The following is a 17913-nucleotide window of genomic DNA, read 5'->3' on the forward strand; positions in this document are numbered from 1 at the left end:
TATCCTTTGCTATGATTGTCATTCTTTATTATTGTACAAAAGGCTACTTTCAAAAACTTTTGTCCTTTCTAAAAAAAACCTTCTTTGCGCTTACAGGATTGCCGACATTATGGCTCCTAAATCACTCAAAAAGCTCATTATCAATACCAACTTTTTTTCCAAACCGGCCAGAATCTGCAAGGCAAAGGCAGGGGCAGAAGTCAGCAAAGTGACAGAGCAGATCGAGGAATTAGCAGAGTTCGATTCAGCAATTCAGGATTTGCCAGAATTTGCCAGCATTCAGAAGCAGGATGAACCATCACCGTTGGTTCAAGATCCAACAGAGGATGTCAACATCGGTTCGGAAGATGATCCGAAAATCCTCAAAATTGGTTCTAGCTTAAGTTCAGATGAGAAAGAAAGGCTCATCTACTTCCTCAAACAACATCAGGAAGTCTTTGCTTGGACTTATGAGGATATGCTAGGCTTAGACCCCAAGTTGGTCGAGCATCGCCTTGTGCTGAAGCCGGATTGCAAGCCAATCAAGCAGAAACTAAGAAAAATGGATCCTTGAGTGGCACCGCAAGTTAAAGAAGGACTTGAAGAGTTGTTAAAGGTAGGATTCATTCGGACTATCGAATACCCAGATTGGTTGGCGAACATCATGGCAGTTCTAAAAAAGAATGGCAAAGTCCGGATCTGTATTGATTTCAGAGATCTGAACAAGGCCACCCCAAAGGATGATTATCCACTCCCCAACATCGATCTTTTGATCGATAGCACAGCAGGCCATGCCTTGTTTTCCTTTATGGATGGATACTTAGGCTACAATCAGATCAAATTGGCCGCTCGTGACCAATCCAAAACTTCCTTCACCACGCCTTGGGGCACATTTTGCTACACAGTCATGCCGTTTGGGCTCAAGAATGCTGGGGCAACCTATCAGAGAGCAATGGCAGTTATCTTTCATGACCAGATGCACAAGAATATGGATGCCTATGTGGATGACATCCTGGTCAAGTCAAAAGAAGGAGAGGATCATCTTGATGCTCTCGGCCAAGTCTTTAAAAGACTTATTCTCTACAAGTTGAGACTCAATCCACAGAAATGCATCTTCGGAGTGGAGTCAGGCAAACTACTTGGCTATATGATCAGCAAGAAAGGCATAGAAGTAGATCCTGCCAAGGCAAAGGCGATCATTGATATGCCACCTCCCACCAATCTTAAAGAGCTGCGAAGCCTTCAGGGTCGCATTCAGTCTATTCGACATTTCATCTCAAATTTGGCTATGAGATGCGAGCCCTTCAATCACTTGCTGAGAAAAGAAGTGAAATTTGAGTGGGGACCAGAATGTCAGCTCTCATTTGAGCGTATCAAGCAGTATCTCCTCAATCCACCAGTTCTGAAGCCACCAGAACTTGGAAAGCCGCTTCTCTTGTACATCTCCGTCAATCACAATGCTTGTGGCGGATTTCTTGCGCAGTATGAGGAAGGCAGCCGGATAGAGCATGCCATCTACTACATCAACAAGACCTTCATTAATTATGAGAAAAGATACTCTCAGATGGAAAAGACATGTCTAGCCTAAGTATGGATGTGTCAAAAGCTTAGACATTATCTCTTGGCATCAGAAATCAAAATTTTGTCAAGACTTAATCCTCTTAAATATATCCTTGAGCAGCCTTTTCTTACTGGACGGATTGTGAAATGGCAAGTCCTCCTGATGCAATACGATTTGGAATATGTTTCTCAGAAGTTAGTCAAGGGTCAGTCCATCGCGGATCAGTTGGCAGATTTCCCGTTGACAGAAGAGATCAAAGCGGAAGATGATTTCCCTGACGATCGCATCTGCAGTATTCAGGAATCCCCAGTTTGGACTCTATTCTTTGATGGAGCCTGAAACATGTCTGGTATAGGGATTGGGATTTTGCTAATCACTCCTGAAAAAGAGATGCTCCCTTACTCCCTCAAGCTCAACTTCCAATATACTCACAATATGGCCGAGTATGAAGCTCTAATACAAGGCCTCAAAATTCTGCAAGACTTTGATGTCAAGAGAGTACACGCCTTCGGCGAATCATTGCTTGTTGTCAGTCAAGTTAATGCTGAATGGCAAGTCAAGGATTCCAAATTAATTCCCTATCAGAAGATCGCCTTAACTCTCATAGGCAACTTTGAAGAATTTCATCTCAACCATGTCAAGGGGGAATACAACCACATAGCAGATGGCCTAGCCTGTCTGGGATCCATCCTGTCGTTTAAAGACAGTGAATCATGTCGCTCCTTCGAGATCGGTAGACTTGATTAACCTGCCTACATTCCAGCTGAGCAAGTGAACCAAGCCACTCAGAAAGAGAAGCCTTGGTACCAAGACATTAAAAACTTCATCGAAATCGGAGAATTCCCATCGGAAATGCCAAGAAAGGAGCAACAAGCGATTCAGCGCATATCAGCCCGTTATTTCATCCTTGCCAATACCCTCTACCGTCGTGGGTTCAGTTCTGAGTACGCCAGATGCTTAGATAAGAATGAAGCCCTGAAAGTTGTCCAAGAGGCACAGGAGGGAATTTGTGGTGGTCACGTCGGCTACCAAACACTCGTAAAGCAAATTATCCGGGCAGGGTATTATTGGAAGACCATGCAGCAGGATTGCCATCAATTTGTAAGCAAGTGCGTCAAATGTCAAATGCGCGCACATTCCATTCATGCGCCAGCCGCATACTTGCAATCTGTGGTCTCTCGTTGGCCCTTTTCGATGTGGGCCTTCGACGTAGTTGGCCCGATCACTCCTTCGGTTTCTAATGGCCACCGATATTTCCTCGCAGCCACAGAATACTTCACCAAATGGGTCGAAGTTGTAACTCTACGGATGGTAGAAGGCCGACACGTGGTTTCGTTTATCCACAAAAATCTTCTTTGTCGCTTTGGCGTCTCGCATGATATCGTGTCAGATAATGGCAGCCACTTCAAGAATGAGAGGATGAAGACTTTCTGCTCGAAGTTCAGGATTCATCACCACTTTTCAGCTCCTTACTATCCTCAAGGAAATGGCCAGGCAGAAGCCGCCAACAAGATTTTAATCCGCATTCTAGAAAGAACTGTGGAAACAGGCCGCGATTGGCATGAGAAGATGCATGACGCACTTTGGGCATACCGAACCACCATTCGGACCCCAACCAATGCCACTCCTTCAGAGCTTGTCTACAGGACCGAGGTAGTACTGCCTCTCCACGTTCAGAAGCCTGCCCTCAAGTTCGCATCGCTTATCGAATTTCCGCTTGATCAGTATTAGCAGCAGAGGTTGGTACAACTTGATCTATTAGATGAGAAAAGGCTCAAGGCAGCGGAGCACGCTCAGGCCTTTCGTCAAAGGATAGCTCGGCACTACGCCAAATCAGTTATTGAGAGAAGATTTCGAGTTAATGATCTTGTGCTCAGATCAACAGCTCATCTCAAGCATCGGCCACCGGGCAAGTGGTCGCCCAATTGGGAAGGCCCTTATGTGGTTAAAGAAGCATTGCCTCGAAATGCCTATCGCCTGATCAACGCAGATGGAGTGGAATTGCCAAATCCTATTAATGCTTTACATTTGAAAAGATTTTACACTTGAATTGTTCATCATAGCCTTTTGTACTCTTCAAAAGTCTTTTTCAATAAAGCAATCAATCTTCCATTGAATTCTCACATTCTTCTCCCTAATACTGGGGCATTTTTATTTTTGATCTATACTCATTTTCCTTCATCATATGCAGGTAGGATCAGACGAATCTTTTTCTAAAAATTTTATCAATTTTTCGATTAATCTTGTTATCTTTATTAATTGCATTTGTGTCAATCTCCAATTTAATCAATTCTTTCATCAATTTATTGTTAAGTATATCAATTTTGTCAAATTTTATCAAGTTTTATCAATTTTATTTTATTAATCTTTTCCTTTTTAAACCCTTTCAGGCTAAGGGATAAACCTGATGCCTCTTTCTCATGAGGTATTCTTTTATTCATTTTCCCCTCAGGTTAAGGGAAAAACCTGACCCTCGTTGTCCGAGGTGTTCCCATTCAGGATAAGGGATAATCCTGATACCCCTCATAGGAGCACCGCTGCTACCCGTGAAAATTCTTTTCCAAAATAAATTTTCAATAAATTTCTTTAAATTCTTCTCCATTTTTATAAATTTTATTCTTCTTCAGGTTAAGGGATAAACCTGAATTATTTCCCATAAATTCTTCAATTCACATCAAATTTTGTTCTATACTCTCTCAGGATAAGGGAAAATCCTGAAGCCATCATAAATAAATTTGGATCTTAGGCCACCTTGGGTCAAGGATCTCGAATGAATCTCCCATCTTCATCATCGAAATCTATTCATGCTTTTGTCAATCCTTCAAGTTCCGACTCTCGGGTTGGAATCGTTTCCTTCCCATCTGAGTTCCGACTCAGGATTTCATTTTCCATTTTATCATTATTTTTCTTAAATCCGGGTTCCGGCTCGGGTTTTTCCTTTTTATTTTCGTCTGAAGTCTCAAGTTCCGACTTGAACTTCCTTTTGAATCCAATGCTCGTGTTGGACAAATCGTTGTGTCGAGAATTCAAGTTTCCAAACTCAATTCTCACTCTTTTCTTATATTTAAAAAACCGGGTTCCGACTCGAATTTTTCTCTTTGTATATTCTTATTTCTGAAGTCTCAAGTTCCGACTTGAACTTCCTTTTGAATCCAATGCTCGTGTTGGACAAATCGTTGTGTCGAGAATTCGAGTTTTCAAACTCAATTCTCACTCTTTTCTTATATTTAAAAACCGGGTTCCGACTCGGATTTTTCTCTTTGTATATTCTTATTTCTGAAGTCTCAAGTTCCGACTTGAACTTCCTTTTGAATCCAATGCTCGTGTTGGACAAATCGTTGTGTCGAGAATTCGAGTTTTCAAACTCAATTCTCACTCATTTCTTATGTTTAAAAACCGGGTTCCGACTCGGATTTTTCTCTTTGTATATTCTTATTTCTAAAGTCTCAAGTTCCGACTTGAACTTCCTTTTGAATCCAATGCTCGTGTTGGACAAATCGTGGTGTCGAGAATTTGAGTCCTCAAAACTCGATTCTCATTCATTTCTTATATTTGAAAAACTGAGTTCCGACTTGGATTTTCGCTTTTGTATATCCTTATTTTCTTAAAGTTTCGGACCAATCATCATCATTCAAGCTCTAAATTCTCAATTTCGACCTTTGGGTCATCATTTTATCAAAAAATCAATCATTTTTCTCTTGCGAAGGACCCTCTTCAGGGAGAGTTTGAGGGAGCTCGTTCCTTTCGCATGCAACCATCTTTCGTTCGCAAGAACTCTTTTCCAGGGAGAGTTTGAAGGGACTCGTTTTCTTCGCGAACAGTTTGCAAAACAACAACCAACTTTACACAAAAGAAACCTTTTTTTTTAGGGAGAGCTTCGACGGAAGCTCGTTTCTTTTTGTGGCCCCCATTTTCCTCATCTTTGGCCAACCCCTTCGCAGAGGACCCTCTTCTAGGGAGAGTATGATGGACTCGTTCCTCTGCGATACTTTCTCAACTTTGTTTTTCGGCCGCCTTTCCATAAGAGAAGCCTAGAGATAGGGAGTTTTGACGAAAGCTTAATTTCTCTTCGAAAGTTCTGTTTTGCAAACACCTCCTCTTTGAGGAAGAGAGGAGTATTTCCAACTTCCCATTCAGGTAAGGGCTTAAGCCTGAGTCTCTCTTTTTAGGAAAAAAAAGAGGAGAATTTTGTCATGGACGCGTCAATTCGATATCAAGCAAATTGTTTCATCAAGGATTTATAGAATATTTTGCCAATTTGCTATCAAAAGTCATTGTTGATCTCAAAGCTTTCATCGCACAAAAGAATTATCTCAAACTACCTTTAGTATTATTTCCGAAAGAGCAAGACTTTTGCGAAATAAGAACTGAATTCAAGCTTTTTCTGCTGGTCAACCAAGAGGATGAAGAAAGATCTTCGATATGACCGGCAAATGAAAATTCAATGATATTGAAAAGCCATAAGTGAATTGATATTGATCATAGCTATGGCACATTCTTAAAAATCATTCTTTTGGCGGTAAGACAGTAGAAATATCCTAGGCAGTAAAAAAGAACCTACCCAATCCATATATCCTCAGTCCTTCAAAGCTGCAATCAAATATCCGCAAAAGGGATCTCTCAATTGTCGTCAAGATGAAGGCGAATTAAGCGAGTAGACCCCCGGGGCCAAAGAAGATTTGAAACATATCCAAGATGATGGAGTTTGTGACGGATCCTTCCAGGGAAAGTTCGGATCACCATCGAGATGAAGGCAAGTGTGATGGACCTACCGACAAACCCTAAAAGATATTTGATTTCCGCTATCATCTAGAGATTTTTACCAATAAACCTATATCATCAAGCCTAATTCCTGAAAAAGAAAAAGAAGGATCGGAGCATCTCCAAGATGAAGGAGTTTGTGACGTACCCTTCCCCGAAAAAGAGAGAAAAGTCAGGACATCTCCAAAATGAAGGATGATGTAAAAGCCCAAGAAAGCTCCATGACTCAAAAGAGTGCAAAAAGATCATCATGGGAAATGCCCAGGATATCAAGCTGCCCAAAAGCTGTCAGGAATCATCTTTATCTATGTGAAATTCTTTATCAATATCTTTTCACTCAATTTGCTTTTATGAAGCTAAGAATGTTTCTTTTTCTTTCATATCAAAGAAATTGATATCTTCCTTGAAGAAACTCAACAGCAACAAATTTGAATTTGATTCTTGATTCTGCAGAGTTAGCCCAATTGGAGTTAATACTCTAGGTAGAAAGAGGTGACATTCTCACATATATGCACAAATTCAATCATTTTGGATCAACTATAATTTTTGGCATCTTATTGGCAATATTTTCTCATTATCCCAACATGAAGCAAAAACTTGATGTTCGTTTTGACGTATCCTGACGTCATCCCTCCTTAGGACTGAAAAATCCTTTCCTTCCGTCTGATCTGAGCGCTCTCAGATTCGCACACTTCCCTGCGTTCCCCACTGTCCCACCATAGACAGTCCCCGCTCAGGATAAGGGATAAAACCTGAACTTTTTGCAAAAGGTCTGTTATTGTCAAAAGCTATTTTTCAGTCTTAGTAATGAGGCGCCCAAGATCAACCCCTTTTCAAGCTTTAGGGACCCCCATTTTCATCCTTTTGCAAACCCCTCTCGGACTTGTTGTGAAAAGTCTAGAGGTCCCATCACAGTTTTTCTCGCTCTTCGAAGATTTTGTATCCATTCAGGCTAAGGATTAAACCTGTTACCTCGCTCCTCGAGGTATCACCCAAACCTTCTGTGAGAGGTCATCTGTTTTTAGAAAGTTGATTTAGTCTCAGCAATGAGACACCCCAGATCATCCCCTTTCCAAGCTTTAGGGAATCTCTTATTTTTCTCTTCTCGCAAACCCATTTCGGATTTGTTCGTCCAAATTCCGAAGGTCCCATCCTGGTTTCCTCACCCGAGGATTCCGTTTGGTCGCCCTTTCAGGTTAAGGGATAAGTCTGAACCTCGCTTTGCGGTGTATCTTCCGTTCAGGTTAGGGTTAAACCTGAATCCCGTTCGACTAGATGTCCTTTCTAGTCCCACCACGGTTTCTTCATTTGAGGACTTCGTGCAATTCCCCCCACTCAGGTCAAGGGTTAAACCTGAATCTCGCTTTGGCGATGCATTTGTCGTCCCATCACGATTTCCTCGTCTAAGGATTTTGTATGGTCATCCTTTTCAGGATAAGGGTTAAGCTCGAACCTCGTTCTACGAGGTACCTTCATTCAGGTTTGGGTTAAACCTGAACCTCGTTTCGACGAGGTAATCCTCCCGTCCCATCATGGTTTTTCCCAGAAAGGAATCCATGCTCTGTACATCCATCCAGAAAAGGATCATATTTGAAATTTCATCTCACAAGACATTTCTCTCAAAATATGTCCCATCAAGGTCCGTTCAAATTTTCCTTTCCCCATTTCAAATTTTCTTGATATACCTTCGTCCCAACCAGGTTAAGGGCTAAAACCTGCGTCATTCCAAAAAGCTGACCTCGCCTCATTCATAAGACTTGATCAAAATTCTCATCTTCCAACACTTCGGGATCTTCACCCAAAGACCCATCACGATTTCCTCACTTCCGTTATCTAGTCATATCTTTTTCGAGGATCTCATCTCCCCCAAGCCATTCAAGATAAGGTTTTAAGCCTGAAAATCATGTCTTTTCAAAATAATTCTTCTACACCCAGTTCAGATCTGCTGACTGGAACATTTTTCAAAATTTGGAGTGTTTCTTTGCCACTAAGCTCGGCTTTCAACCGGCTTAGTAGCAAAGAGGGGCAGCTGTGAACACCCCAAAATTTTCAAAATATCGTAAATATCCCCTTTTTTTTTTGCCCCTGACCCCATTCTCTGAGAAAGTAAAAAGCAATTTCAAAGCCAAAATTCAGTTATTCTTCAGATTTTCTGAAATAAATTCCATATTGATGTATCCAGTTTGATTTCGGATCCGTATCCAGTGTCAAAAACCTAAATCTGAGCTTCGTTGTCCAAGGTTCCAAATTAAAATTTTAAAATATCAAAAATAAATTTTGAAAAACTCAGACTGTCCATCTGGTATTCTGTTGGATCCACCGCCTTGTATTTCTCAATTCGAGGTTTTAAACCTCGAATATTTTCTAAAAGATCCGGACGTAAACTCATTTTCTGAAGAAACTTCCCCAAAATAGCATTGAAGGCCTTCTTTTGTAAAAATTTCTCAAAAATACAAAAAAATTAGTTTTAAATCATTATTTTCTCGTAGATCTTAAGGTTCTATTCCAAAATATCAATATATATATATATATATATATATATATATATATATATATATATGGAGAAAAGAACAAAAAAATAAAAATAATTTTGAAAAAACCCCCCTTTTTGAAAAACATCTTTTTAACTGAAACCGTCTTTTTGAAAATACTTTTGAGAAGGAGCACTCTTTTGGAAAAGTTTTTTTTTTAAGGGGCTTTGTCAGACTCTCTCGCTCCATCGCCCCCTTCTTCCAGTACCTTCTACCGCCCTTTCTCACTCTCTCCTTCATCACCGATCGCCCCCACTTCCTCACCCTCCATCTCCAACGAAACCCCATCGCGTTCCTCATCCACCCATCACCTGTTCCTCTTCCCTGAACCCTCGATCACCAACTTCCTCCATGGCCTTTCCTCTCCTCCAGCCTCTATATAAGCAAACAACAGGGGTCTTCTTGAGCATCAGAGTTTTTCTTCATCAACACCCTCCTTCTGCATATCAAGAGTTGTTCGCCCCTCCTTCTGCATATCAAGAGCTGTTCGCCCCTTCTTTTGCATATCAAGAGTTGTTCGCCCCTCCGATTTTCAGAACTCCTGCAAAGCAAGGTAAGATTTCCTCCCTCTATCTCTAAGCTTTCTTTTTTTTTTAGGCATTTGAAGAATTCAATTTCCTCTGTGCTTACCGTTGTTATCAGTTGGCATATTTTCTTCATCTACCTCTTAAATTTTCACTATCCATTCTTGTTTTGGGTTCATAGTGGATTTCCATTTTTTTTACTAAGGACCGACGATGCCTCTCAATGGCATCGTCGATCCATCTGGAATTTGAGTTTTAATTATGTCGCTGCAACTATTTCATCTTTGATCTTTCTTTCAGTTTCCTTTTTTTTTTTCTCTAAACCCCATTTATGCATTATGGGTGAGGTTGGGTTGCTCATAGCAACTTCAACACATTCCCGTGCGACAGCAATGGAACAGGTCAATTCCGACACTTTTTTTTTTCTTCTTCCTCTTTTCTTTTTCTATTGATATTCGAGTGCCATTCTCATTTTGAATCACTCATCGATATGGATTCCCTTTCCTTTTTTTTTAATCTATTGCATTATGCATAGTATTTGCGTATCAATACCACTCGCGAAGTTCTGATCCCCTGTTCCTTTCCTTGTATTTTCTTTATTTCATTTTATTGATTTATTTTATTTTTTTTTAGCGAGAGCTTCTGTTTTCCATTTTGATTATCAGTCACATTTTATGTCTCGTTCTAATAGCATTAGATTGCTTTCTATTCACCTTTTGTTTTGTTTATTCTAATTATGTTGAATCTCATTATACCTAATCTATTGTGCTGCTAAGGTTTTCATCTTCATCTCACGGTCGTTCCTTTAACTTGATATCCTGTTCTGAGTTACCCACAATGGTTCACGTTCCTAAAGGGTATTATGGTAGGACAAGTTTTAACCATCAGGTGGTGGTGGTCTATGACATTCCAAAGTTGGTCGTTATGCACAGTTGTGGCACAGGGTTAATTTTAGTTCTAGCTTGCAAAACAGGGGATTTCTTGCAGATATTCAAATAGAATTTGGGACGCTTTAAATCTGAAGAAGCATTTCATTTTGATCAACATGATCTATTCCAGGGTATTGACGGACTTTTCTCATCTGAATAGAATAGTCCATTCTCCGATTTTCTGGTTTTCCTAAAAAAAAAAAGAGAGGGGAAAGTTAGTTGCAGAAGCTCGTCGGTAAGTTCTTCCATTTCAATTTTATCCATTCAATGTTTTATCCATTTCAGTTTTATCCATTCAATGGTTTTCTGGTTTCATCCATCTCAGTATAATAGTTCCACCCTGACTGAAGAAATCTCAAATTCGTTACTGATGTTCACTGTATGATCTGTTCGTGAATCATAATTCCATCGTGATTCTATAGAAAATTATGTGTAATTCATTGGTTATCTTAAGGGTAATGTGAGAATTCATTGGGCTCATATCTGGCAAGGGTAGACTTATTGCCCACTATGTTTGTATATAAAGCCTCCGGTTTACCTATAGCATTTGTACAAGAGAAGTTTTTTTAATGGTAATGGCTGTAGCTAATCGAGCTCTGATCCACATGAAGAGGTTTTTGTAACAATTACAGCAATTGCTATTGCTGTTGCGGTGACAGTAACAACTACTTCTGTCGGTTGTAAATATGATTTCCCATCTTGAATTTGCTGTAACATTTTATTCACCTTGCCTTGCTGAAGGGAACGTTGGTTTTACTGCAAAAATTAGGTCGGTACCTATCATGAGATCTGCTGAAGCTATCATCAATCAGGAATGTTCGGTATTAGCTGTTATGATTTCATGTGATTTCCTATGTTTTTTTTTTCTTTTACAACATAATAAGCTCCATGGCTACTGTAATCTCTTGTGCGTAATAGCTAAGGAAATCACTGCAAAATCCTGCATATATATGTATCCATAACCCCACAATTCACACACACACAATATGTGCATGCTCCTATAGCTGCAATTGTTATTTCCACTCCATTATCACTACTGGAGCACTCTTGCAACACCCATTTACCTGCTGCAATGGTGCACCCATCTCCTATTGCACATCACCCATTACATTCCCCACCTAAAATAGTTACAGCCACTTCTATTGCAAATACCAATCTCCTTTCATAGCACCTTTCCTAATTATCATCTGCTGCACATTGGCCCTGTTTGCATAACACCAGCTACATGTTGTCCAGTAACGGGTTTAGCATAACATTACTTTGTAAGCACTAAGTCTTCACCAACCATCTGTTGTAGGTCTTTTTTCTTTACCTCCCGTTTACCATCTTTGTTGGTATATTATGTCCTCATAAGCACCTTCACCATAACCTGTATATGATCACAAGCATTCACACAGCAGCACATCACTGTGTATATATCCACTTTAGATATTGGCATTTTATTACACTCTGCTATTTCAAAACAACCACGTGCACCAGCCCCTCACCTTCACTATGCACAACATTATCTCACTCCAGTACACAGTTTTCCATCTCCAATTCACTGCGTGGATACAATATATCCACCTACCATCTAATGTCTCAAATTCCCATACTGCACATTACACACATAGCAATCACCCACAACACCTGTGCATTAGGCATTTGCAGGTTAGCAGCTATGTTTTAGTTTACATGATCCAATTCAACTCTTAGATACTGTGGAAGGTATCATAAGATCCTCGTTGGGTGCTACAGTGAGTACAACAGGTAATCCTATATCTAGCATAACAATCAGTTCAGTGTTCGGTGCCACAAATATTCCATCATTTGAGTTTAACTACCTTTTAGACTCAATAACCTAAAGCCCTCATTGTTTGGTGCTATAGACCTCTTCCTATACACCATCTTTTGTGCTATTTTCTTTCTCCAACCGCTCATTGTTGTGCCACACATGTATTTCCACTTCTTTAGCTTCAGCACATTTACTATATTTTCATCCAGCACCACATAATCAGAATAGTGTATACATCAATTCTGAACACTTGAATGCTGCCACCAGATTAGCATCATCTCTCCGGCTTTCATCACATCACAGCAGTGCATATACCTCCAACACATTGCCGTCACTACCCAACATGTCAGCTGTAACTTCATCTTCCGAAGATGCAAACTTCAGGTTCACAGTGCACTTACCTGTAATTTCCTACAGCCACCTTCACAACACCATTGCTGCGATTTATCATGTTTCCATAATTATGCCAAGTGCCACAATAGTATGCTGTTCACAACAAATCCCCATTTGTCCTTGCCTGTATCACTTACCTTTTGCTGTGTTTTCCTGCAAACAGCACCATCAACACCCACCCACCATCCGCATGTCATTAGTAGCCTGCTTATACCATCCATCGTAGCAATTAACATCAATTGTGCCTGTGCTTGCCACACCATACCTCACTTTTTTTTTTTTACACAGTACCTCATTTTTTCCCATCACAAACGGTCTTCACTGCTAAAAGGGTTGCTTGCAGCAACCTGGACATGATCTGTCCCTCATCACATCTCCCTATTGTATATACCCCCATATATATATATATATATAATTGTATATATATCTATACATAGATATATATACTTATATACATGTGAATATACCTATATATATGTACATATACATATGTATATAGGTATGTATATATCCTTTCCACCTTTTCCATCATTCATATCTTGGTTTATGAACATTTTTTTTTATCCATGTGATATATGCCATTATTCTTCTATTTTTCATGATTAACTCATTTGTTTTGCAAGAAATATGTAGAAAAGGTCATTATTTGGAGTTGTAAATTCAATTTCGTGTATTGTAATAGTTAGATCTTAAATGAGAATTTACATTTCCTGTTTTAGATAGAATGAATGAGCATTGTAAATGTCATAAATTGCTTGTTTCCATGCTTTTTATCTTTATTTTCCAAAAATCTCACAATGGTGAAACACGAATGACACGTGCACCATTCCATAAGAGGTGATTAAATCCTAAGTTGATGATTTACATCAATGGCCATAGTCAGGATGTAAACAAGACTTAGGATTTTCATCTTTTATGAAATAACATTGGATCTACACTGTATCCTCTTAAAAAATCATCATATTTTCAAATATTTCTTCTTTTATTAGGGTTTAACTTAAAATTAACTCAATATATATACCAATGGCCATAGTCAGGGTATATTGAGAGTTAATTTCATTTTAAACTCTATAAAAACACAAAAATATGTTTTATTCTTCACCTGAATTTAGATATAGATTATTATATAATACATTCAATGACCATAGTCAAGGATGTATTATATTTTCAATCTTATTTCAATTCATGTAAAGAATGAAATACGATTTTCAAAATCCAATTTCAAAATTTAAAATTCATTCATCATTTAGGATAGAACTGCATCATATTTTCAAAAATTCCTTTTTCAAAACTCCAAGTGATGTAAATATCTTCTTTAATCAATCCCCAATTTTTTCAATCTCAAAGTTCAAGTTAACTTTGAGATTTCAAATTCACTTTATATTCCAATTCAAAAGTTCCAAATTCATTTTTTATTCAAAATTCCAATCAAATTCAATGTTCAATTTTACTTTGAGATTCTTGATTCATCTTCTAAATTCCAAAATTCAAGTTTTCAAATTCAAAGTCCAATTTGACTTTGAATTTCATTTATATATTCAGAATTCAAAATCTCAAATCAAAATTCCAAGTCCAAAGATAGATCCTAATCTCAACTTGGATCCAGATTTCCAAGTATAAATCTCCATTCTTTGGATCTCAGATTATAGATCCAAAATCCATTCTAGGATCCCGAACCCGATTCTACTCTGGATCTCAGACTTCAGATCCACTCCATTTTAGGATCCAGAATTCAATTCTACTTTGGATCTCAGACTTCAGATCCAATTCCACTTTAGGATCCAAAATCTAAACTCTATCTTGGATCTCAGACTTCAAGATCCAAATCCATTTTTAGGATCCAGAACCCAGTTCCACTTTTGGATCTCAGACTTCAGATCCAAATCCATCTTAGGATCCAGAATCCAATTTCCACTTTGGATCTCAGACTTCAGATCCTAAACCCATTTTTTTTAAGATCCAAAATTCATTCCCAAGTCTAGATTTCAAATCCAATTTCATTTTCAGATCTCATCTGAACTTCCTAAATCCACTTTATTTCTAAATACCATTTGGATTTCTCAAAACCATTATGATTTCAAATTTTAGATTCAAATTTCATTACAAGTTTTATCTCTTCTCCTAAATCTAAGTTCAAAGTCTATTTTCTGACTTTGGAATTTCTTTCCTTTTTCCTTTTTATCTCATCTTCAAACCATTCTTTCCCAATTCAAAAGCGCTATTTTCCCAACTCTGATCATTTCAAAGACTTAGAACTTCTCTGATCTATCTCAAGTTCTAAGTTAGATTCTACCATTCAAAACCGTTTCTTCACTCCATTATCAAGCACTTGGGGATTTTTCAAATCATCTTTTCAAAAGAGCATACATCCTTGCATTGCACAAGCATGATTCTTTGTGCATTTAGACTTAGAATAAATCCTTAGATATATTTTAGGCAAAGCAAAAAGCATAAATTCGATCCTTGGTTCGATTACCCCTGGTAAAGGCGCCAGGAACGGTCGAACCTCGTACCGACGAGCGAATCCTGTCTCTCCATTTTCCCGCAAACATTTTCAAAACGGAGGTGAGTTATTTTCTTAAATATTTTCAAATCAAGGTCAAGTGAAACCCCGCAAAAGAGTTCATCTTCTCTCTTTCTCTCTTTTTTTTCTGTCTTCTATTCTTCTCCCTTCAAAAAGGAGGAGAATAGAGGCTAGAAAAGGAAAAGAGAAGGAAGAGAGAGAAACCACAAGAGAGGAAAAATTTTGCGATGATCACACTTGGTCAAGTCAAAAGAGGGAGAGGATCATCTTGATGCTCTCGACCAAGTCTTTGAAAGACTTATCCTCTACAAGTTGAGACTCAATCCGCAGAAATGTGTCTTCGGAGTAGAGTCAGGCAACCTACTTGGCTATATGATCAGCAAGAAAGGCATAGAAGTGGATCCTGCCAAGGCAAAGGCGATCATTGATATGCCGCCTCCCACTAATCTTAAAGAACTGCGAAGCCTTCAAGGTCGCATTCAGTCTATTCGACGTTTCATCTCAAATTTGGCCATGAGATGCGAACGCTTCAATCACTTGTTGAGAAAAGAAGTGAAGTTTGAGTGGGAACCAGAATGTCAGCTCTCATTTGAGCGCATCAAGCAGTATCTCCTCAATCCACCAGCTCTGAAGCCACGAGAACTTGGAAAGCTGCTTCTCTTGTACATCTCCATCAATCACAATGCTTGTGGCGGATTTCTTGCACAGTACGAGGAAGGCAGCCGGATAGAGCATGCCATCTACTACATCAGCAAGACCTTCATTGATTATGAGAAAAGATACTCTCAGATGGAAAAGACATGTCTAGCCTTAGTATGGATGTGTCAGAAGTTGAGACATTATCTGTTGGCATCAGAAATTAAAATTCTGTCAAGACTTAACCCTCTCAAGTACATCCTTGAGCAGCCTTTTCTTACTGGACGGATTGCAAAATGGCAAGTCCTCCTGATGCAGTACGTCTTGGAGTATGTTTCTCAGAAGTCAGTCAAGGGTCAGTCCATCGCAGATCAGTTGGCAGATTTCCTGTTGACAGAAGAGATCAAAGCGGAAGATGATTTTCCTGATGATCGCATCTGCAGTATTCAGGAGTCCCCAGTTTGGACCCTTTTCTTTGATGGAGCTAGAAACATGTCTGGTATTGTAAACACCCCAAATTTTCATTCACCTCTCCAACATTTTCACCAAGCATCAGCATCCAGCCTCTGAAATCGCCGGAGGGCAAAATGGTCATTTTCTGAGCCCGGACCTTGCAAAAGTCTAAATTTCATCTGCAACTCTCAAAATTTCTCTATTTTTAGCTCAGATGTTTAAATTTTTATTCCTGACAGAAGACAGAAATCTCCAAGTCTTGGTTCAGGATTACATGTCATAAGACATGGCATTGCATATCATTGCATGAGCATCTCATATCACTGCACTGTACAGCATGTCATTTTGAGGTCCAGAACTCTTGATTTCAAAATTTTCAATCCAGATTAGAATTTCAACTCTTTTCAAAATCGATTTTAAACCCTGGGTCTTCAGAATTATCAATTCTTCCCATTTTACCCCCAAGACTCTGAATTTCAAAATATTTTATCAGAAAAACAATCTGGATAATTTTCAATAAATTTCATCTCAGATTTTGCCCTTTTGTCAACAAATTTCAAATATCTTCCTTTTACAGAATCGCCCTACAGGGGCCAAATCTTTTCAAAATTTCTGTTTTGCCAATTAGTCCAGATTTTGTGAAAATTCCAAAAAGAGGTTTTGTTGTTTTGTCCTTATTTCAATAAAGAAGCAATATGGGACCCACACTGAGGTGGTGTTACATAGGCTTTTCTTTAAAAAAAAAAACCTGAATTTTGAAAAACCCAAAAATATAGGAGCCTTGTCTCCTGGATTGGCGCCACTTGTCTTTTCTCTCTCCTCCCATTTATCTGCCAAGTGTGAGTGTGGGGCTACCTTAAGAAGCCTCCACATGTCATTCCACGCCATGTGTCAGTCTCCACCCTGTGCCATGTGTCATTCAAAGTCACCATGAGATGCCAAGTGTCATGTGTTGTCCTGTACAGAAAAAGTAAAGCTTGTCTCCTCTGAGGTGGCGCCATTTGAAGTGTGTCTCCTGCAGAGGACACGTGTCAACTTCTTCCTCCTTCAGAAAAGTAGTCTGACACATGTCTCTCCCTACTTTTCTCAGAAAAGTAGGAAACACGTGTCACTCTTAGCTTCCTCTAGAAAAAGTAGAGTTGTCTCCTTCTGAGGTGGCGCCATCTGAGGTATTCTCTCCTGCAGCAGGTGACATGTGTCATTCTCTTCTCTTCTCAGAAAAAGCAGACTGACATATGTCATTCTCTGCTCTTCTCAGAAAAAGCAGACTGACACATGTCATTTCTAGCTTCCTTCAGAAAAAGTAGAAGACACATGTCACTCTTGGCTCTCTTCAGAAAAAGCAACCATTCAAAGATCTTCAGACAAGACCTAGGTGGCGCAAATCCTGAATTCTGCTTTTCCTACTTTGTCTATGAGGGCGCCACATGTTCTTTGCTCCTCCCAACTGCCACATGGCATTGTAGGAGCCACCCTGAGGTGGCGCCACATGTCCACCCTCCATTCCTCCAGGGCCAACCTCCATTTGAAATTCAAATCCTCCTTTGAGGTGGCGCCATTTGAGAAGGCTCCTCCAAACAGCTGACACTTGTCAAAACGAAGGATCATCTTGAACTGCCACATGTCAGCCTCTCCTTTCCTGCCGAAAAGTAGAAATTTGAACTCCTCTGCGGTGGCACAGTCTGCTTCTTCCATTCCTGTACTTCTGACATGCGTCAAGAGCTTCCAGAGGTGGCACCACGTGGCATGCTCCTACTATTTTCAACTTTACACCTCAGAATCTCTTTTGAGGTGGAGCCATTCCAGAACCCCACTTGGCTCTATTTTGATATTTATTTTATATTTTTT

Source organism: Nuphar pumila, chromosome 1, assembly GCF_984573655.1.
Source record: "Nuphar pumila chromosome 1, dmNupPumi1.hap1.1, whole genome shotgun sequence".
Taxonomy (NCBI): Eukaryota; Viridiplantae; Streptophyta; class Magnoliopsida; order Nymphaeales; family Nymphaeaceae; genus Nuphar; species Nuphar pumila.